This window comes from Mandrillus leucophaeus, unplaced genomic scaffold (assembly GCF_000951045.1).
Source record: "Mandrillus leucophaeus isolate KB7577 unplaced genomic scaffold, Mleu.le_1.0 Scaffold1382, whole genome shotgun sequence".
NCBI classification, from domain to species: domain Eukaryota; kingdom Metazoa; phylum Chordata; class Mammalia; order Primates; family Cercopithecidae; genus Mandrillus; species Mandrillus leucophaeus.
The window spans coordinates 126,186-133,442 of record NW_012101346.1 but is presented as its reverse complement, the minus strand read 5'-3'; positions in this window follow the sequence as shown (position 1 = coordinate 133,442).

Genomic DNA, 7,257 nt, shown 5'->3' with positions numbered 1-7,257 from the left:
CGGGTCGGGGAACAGAGCAGTGTGTGGAGATGTACACAGACGGGCGGTGGAATGACAGGAACTGCCTGTACAACCGACTGACCATCTGTGAGTTCTGAGAGGCATTTATGCCACGGGACAGGGAGGATCCTGTCTGGCCTTCAGCCTCCATCCCGAGGCTCCACTTGGTCTGTGAGATGCTGGAACTCGCTTTCAATAGAATTCACTTGTGGCTATTCGAGCTGAAGGCATCCTTAGCCACTTCATTCCCCTAATGGGCCCTGACTCTTCCCTGGCCAGCCTTGACACTTCCCTTGCAAACCCTCCCAGCACTGCACCCCAGGCAGCCACTCCTAGCCCTGGCCTTCGGCATGAGATGGAGCCCTCCTTCTTCCCCATCTGGTCCAGTTCCTTCACTTACAGATGGCAGCAGTGAGGTCTTGGGCTAGAAGGACCCTCCGACGTCACACAGAGTGCCTGCCTCCTGGTCCCCTCTGCTCTCCCTCTGCAGCCCACTTCCTGCCCAGTGCCATCAGGATGAGCAGTCCTGGCCAAGCAGAATGACAGAGAGAGCAGACTTCAGGGAAGCCCTGATTGTGCAGAGCCAAGGCCGCAGTGGAGATTCTCTGGCACTCTGAGGTCTCCAGGGCAGGCCTGGTCAGGCTCTCCATGAGGTCAGAAGGCCGGATGGTGTTCCAGAAGGGTGGTGGCCAGGCCAACCCCATGACTGATGTGTACGATTCACTCCTTTGAGTCTTTGGATGGCAACTCAGCCCCCTGACCTGAAGACAGCCTGTCTAGACCTCTAGGGTGACCTAGAGCCACCTCCAGATGTGACCAGATTAGCTTTCAACTGATGAACAAATCTGCACCCAACTTCAGACTTCAGTGGGCATTCACACCACCCCCCACACCCCAGGCTCTGCTTTCTCCTTTCATTAATCCATTCACCCAGATATTTCATTAAAATTATCGTGTGCCAGGTCTTAGGATGTGTCGTGGGGTGGGCTAGGTACCCAGTGACAGTTGAAGATTTTTTTTTCCCTGAGCCTATGTCTTCATCTGTGAAATGGGAATAAAAATCTTGTTGCCATCACAGTTATTACCATCCCCCTGGCTACCAAAATTACTACCAGAACTGTTACTACACACAGAGGCTATTGACCGAGCAGCTATCATTTTCCAATCACCTTGACAAGCACTTCTAATACAGCTTATTATGTCCTATTCAATCTTCACACAATGTCACGGGACCAGTATTGTTTACTCCATTTTCTATAAGGACACTGAAGCTTGGAGGAGTTAAATGTTTTGAGTATCGTTCCAGAGAGCAAGTGGCAGAGGCTGGATCCAAACCCATCTTCCTGTACCTGAAGCTTATGCTCCCAGCCACCCCACTCCTGAGCTGAATAAAGATGATTTAAGCATAGTAAATCGTGAATGTGTTCACATGAGTTTCCATAGCTTTGGTTCCAAGAAACATCACATTTCTGTGTTTTTGTGAGTCAAATGAACTCTGGCTCTGAGCTCCCACTTTCCTCAAGATTGGAAAATTCAATCTCAGGATGTGCTTTGTTTGGTGGGAGGGGCGACCTTCTCTCCTCCCTGTGATGCTGCAGGGGGATGGGGAGCTACAGACACCATTCAGAAGAACACATGGGCATCATGAATCCACATGGTCCATTTGTGGGTGAGGACACCATGTCTTCTGTCCCCTACTCAGTCACCTGAATGATTTCTGCAGCCCAGCAGTGATGGTGGCACTCAGGGCTCAGTCTGAGTGCCTCACTGAGTCACCCTAGTCTCACGTCTGCATGGAATGGGACCACTGTCCCATGACCCAGGGCTACACAGGAATGTGACAATGTCTCCAATTGCTTGAGGAGGCAGCTACATATGTGTGCCACCTCCCTCTTCTCCCCCTGTAACACCTGTGAACACTCTTCCTCAGTGCATGTATTACTGTTCTTTGGTGGAAGGAAGCTCTGGATCAACACTCAGAAAACCAATGAAAATGAGGGGAACAATTTGTCAGTCTTTCATGAGTGATAATTTTTATTCTGATCACCATTCCACATGTGCCTAAGACCCAGCACACAAATTGTTGAGGCTTCTTCAAAATTAAGAAAAAAAACAAGTAGAAGCATGTACAGATGTATCTCGACTTACGACGGGGTGACATCCCAATAAACACTTTGCAGTATGAAAATATATTAAGTGGAAAATGCATTTAATACACCTTACCTACCAAACATCATAGCTGAGCCTGGAGTAACTAAAACATGCCCAGAAAACTTATGTTAGCATGCTGTTGGGCAAAATCATCTAACACAAGGCCTATTTTATAATGAGGTGTTGACTGTCTCATGAAATTTATGGAATGCTGGACTGAAACTGAATGAATAATTCAGTTATATGTGTACTTGAGGTATGGCTTCTACTGGATTTGCATTGCTTTGAAGTCATTGTAAAGTGGAAACATTTTAAGTCGAGCAATTGCAAATCCAGGACAGTCTGTATTCCCAATTTTATAGATAAATACTTTAGGCCTCTGAAAATTGGTATCTTCTCATTTCTTTTTTTTTAATTTCCAACTTTTATTTTAAGTTCAGGGGTACATATGCAGGATGTGCAGGTTTGTTACACAGTTAAACGTGTGCCATCGTGATTACCTGCACAGATCATCTCATCACCTAGCTCAGCATCCGCTAGCTGTTCTTCCTGAGACTCTCCCTCCTCCCACTCCCCACCTCCAACAGGCCCCAGTGTGTGTTGTTCTCCCCCATGTGTCCATGTGTTCTCATCATTCAGCTCCCACTTTTAAGTGAGAACATGAAGTATTTGGTTTTCTGTTCCTATGTTAGTTTGCTGAGGATAATGGCTTCCAACTCCATCTATGTCCCTGCAAAAGGACATCATCTTGTTCCTTTTTATGGCTGCATGGTATTCCAGAATGCATATGTACCACTTATTCTTTATCCCATCTATCATTGATGGGCATTTAGGTTGATTCCATGGCTTTGCTATTGTGAGCAGTGCTGCAATGAACATTTGCATGCATGTGTCTTTATGGTAGAATGATTTATATTCTTTGGGTATATACCCAGTTATGAGATTGCAGGGTCAGATGGTAGTTCTATTTTTAGCTCTTTAAGGAATTGCCACACTATTTTTCACAATGGTTCAACTAATTTACACTTTACCCAACAGTGTATAAGCATTCCCTTTTCTCTTCAATCTCACCAACACCTGTTATTTTTTTACTTTTTAATAATAGCTATTCTGACTGGTGTGAGATGGTAGCTCATTGTGGTTTTGATTTGCATTTCTCCAATGATCAGTGATGTTGAGCTTTTTTAATATGATTGTTGGACACATGTATGTCTTCTTTTGAGGAGTATCTGTTCATGTCATTTGCCCACTTTCTAATGTGTTTCTTTCCTTGTAAATTTGTTTTAGTTCCTTGTAGATGTTGGATACTAGATCTTTACCAGATGTATAGCTTGCAAAAATTTTCTCTCATTCTGTAGTTGCCTGTTTACTGTGCTGATAGTTTCTTTTGCTGTGCTCTTTAGTTGAATTAGATCCTATTTGTCAGTTTTTGCTTTTATCACAATTGCTTTTGGCGTGTTCATCATGAAATATTTCCCCGTGCCTATGTCTTGAATGGTTTTACCTAGGTTTTGTTCTAGAGTTTTTATAGTTTTGGGTTTTACATTTAAGTCTTTAACCCACCTTGAGTTGATTTTTGTATGTGGCATAAGGAAGGGGTCCAGTTTCAATTTTCTGCATATGGCTGGCCAGTTATCCCAGCACCATTTATGAATAGGAAATCCTTTCCCCATTGCTTGTTTTTATCAGGTTTGTCAAAGATCAGATAGTTGTAGGTGCGTGGTCTTACTTCTGGGTTCTCCATTTTGTTCCATTGGTCTATGTGTCTGGTCTTGTACTGATACCACGCTGTTTTGGTTACTATAGCCTTGTAGTATAGTTTGAAGTCAGGTAGCATGATGCCTCCAGCTTTGTTCTTTTTGTTTAGGATTGTCTTAGCTATTCATGCTCTTTCTTGGTTCCATATGAGTTTTGAAATAGTTTTCTCTAATTTTGTGAAGCTTGTCAATGGTAGTTTAATGGGAATAGCATTGAACCTATAAATTGCTTTGGGCAGTATGACCATTTTCATGATATTGATTCTTTCTATCCATCAGCATGGAATGTTTTTCCATTTGTTTGTGTCATCTCTTATTTCTTTGAGCAGTGGTTTGTTGTTCTCCTTGAAGAGATTCTTCACTTCCCTTGTCAGCTGTGTTCTAAGTATTTTATTCATTTTGTGGCAATTGTGAATGGGAGTTCATTCATGATTTGGCTCTTAGCTTGCCTGTCATTGGTGTATAGGAATGCTAGTGATTTTTGCACATTGATTTTGTATCCTGAGTCTTTGCTGAAGTTGCTTATCAGCTCAGGAAGTTTTTGGGCTGAGACCATGGAGTTTTCTAGATACAGGATCATGTCATCTGCAAACAAAGATAGTTTGACTTCCTTTCTTCCTATTTGAATATTCTTTATTTATTTATCTTTCCTGATTGCCCTGCCAGAACTTCCAATACTACAAATAGGGGTGGTGAGAAAGGGCATCTTCGTCTTTGCTGGTATTGCAGGGGAATGCTTCCAGCTTTTGCCCATTCAGTATAATATTGGCTGTGGGTTTGTCATATATGGTTCTTATTATATTGAGGTATGTTCCTTCAATACCTAGTTTCCTGAGAGTTTTTAACATGAAGGGATGTCGAATTTTATCAAAGGCTTTTTTTGCATCTATTGAGATAATCATGTGGTTTTTGTCTTCAGTTTTGTTTATGTGATGAATCACTTTTATTGATTTGCGTATGTGGAACCAACCTTGCATCCTAGGGATGAAGTTTACTTGATTGTGGTGGATAAGCTTTTTGATGTGTTGCTTGATTCAGTTTGCCAGCATTTTGTTAAGGACTTTTGCATCAGTGTTCATCAAGAATATTGGTCTGAAGTTTTCTTTTTTGTTGTATCTCTGCCAGGTTTTGGTATCAACATGACGCTGGCCTCACAGAATGAGTTAGAGAAGAGTTCCTTCTTTCAATATTTTGGAATAGTTTCAGTAGGAATGGTACCAGCTCTTCTTTGTACTTCTGGTAGAATTAAGCTGTGACTCCATCTGGTCCTGGGATTTTTTTGGTTGGCAGGCTATTTATTACTGCCTCAACGTCAGAACTCATTATTGGTCTATTCAGGGATTCCCTTTCTTCCTGGTTCACTCTTGGGAGGGCATATATGTTCAGGACGTATTTATCCATTTCTTCTAGATTTTCTAGTTTATGTGCATAGAGGTGCATAGATCTCTGATGGTTGTTTGTATTTCTGTGGGGTCAGTGGTGATATCCCCCTTATCATTTCTGATTGTGTCTATTTGAATCTTCTCTTTTCTTCTTTATCAGTCTAGCTAGTGATCTATCTATTTTATAAATTTTTTCAAAAATCCACCTCCTGGATTTGTTTATATTTTTAAGGTTTTTCGCCTCTCTATGTCCTTCAGTTCTGCTCTGATCTTGGTCATTTCTTGTCTTCTGCTAGCTTTGGGGTTTATTTGCTCTTAGTTCTCTAGTTCTTTTAGTTGTGATGTTAGGTTGTTAACTCTCTAGCTTTTTGATGTGGGCATTTAATGCTATAAATTTCCCTCTTAACACTGCTTTAGCTGTGTCCCAGGGATTCTGGTACATTGTATCTTTGTTTTCGTTAGTTTCAAAGAAGTTCTTGATGTCTGCCTTAATTTCATTATTTATCCAAGAGTCATACAAGAGCAAGTTTTTCAATTTCTATGTAGTTGTGTGGTTTTGAATGAATTTCTTCATCTCGAGTTCTAATTTGATTGTATTATTGTCTGAGAGATTGTTTGTTATTATGTCAGTTCTTTTTCATTTATTTAGGAGTGTTTTACTTCCAATTATGTGATCAATTTTAGAGTGAGTATGATGTGTCAATGAGAAGAATATATATTCTGTTGTTTTGGGGTGGAGAGTTCTGTAGATATCTTACAGGTCCACTTCATCCAGAGCTGAGTTCAGATCCTGAATATCTTTGTTAATTTTCTGTCTCGATGATCTATCTAATATTGTCAATGGGGTGTTAAAGTCCCCCACTATTATGTGTGGGAATCTAAGTCTCTTTGAATGTCTCCAAGAGCTTGCTTTATGAATCTGAGTGCTCCTGTATTGGGCACATATATTTAGAATAGCTATCTCTTCTTGTTGAATTGAACTCTTTACCACTATGTAAGGCCCTTCTTTGTCTTTTTTTATCTTTGCAGGTTTAAAGTCTGTTTTGTCAGAAACTAGGATTGCAGCCCCTGCTTTTTTCTGTTTTTCATTTGCTTGGTTAATTTTCCTCCATCCCTTTATCTAGAGCCTATGTGTGTCTTTGCATGTGAGATGGGTCTCTTAAAGACAACATACTGATTGCTCTTAATTCTTTATCCAGCTTGCCATTCTGTGTCTTTTAATTGGGGTCATTTACTCCATTTACATTTAAGAATAGTATTGATATGTGTGGATCTGATTCTGTCATGATGATGCTAGCTGCTTATTTTGCAGACTTGTTTATGTGGTTGCTTCATAGTGTCTCTGCTCTGTGTACTTCAGTGTGTTTTTGCAGTGGCTGATAACAATTTTCCTTTCCATATTTGGTGCTTCCTTCAGGAGCTCTTGCAAAGCAGGTCTGGTCATGATGAGTTTTTCTTGTCTGAAAAGGATTTTTCTTGTTTGAAAATCCTCAGCATTTTCTTTTCTGAAAAGGATTTTATTTCTCCTTTGCTTATGAAGCTTAGTTTGGCCAGATACGAAATTCTGGGTTGGAAATTCTTTTTTTTAAGAAAGTTGACTGTTGGCCCCCAATGTTTTCTGACCTGTAGTGTTTCCACTAAGAGGTTCACAGTTAGTCTGGTGGACTTCCCTTTGCAGGTGACCTGGCCTTTCTCTCAGGCTGCTCTTAACATTTTTTCTTTCATTATGACCTTGGAGAATCTGATTATTATATCTTGGAAATGATCTTCTCATAGAGTATCTTACTGGGGTTCTCTGTATTTCCTTAATTTGAATATTAGCCTGTCTTGCTAGGTTGGGGAATTTCTCCTGGATGATATCCTGAAGTACGTTTTCCAACTTGGTTCCATTTTCCCCATCACTTTCAGGTACCCCAATCAGTGATAGATTCAGTATCTTTACATAATTCCATATTTCTTGTAGGCTT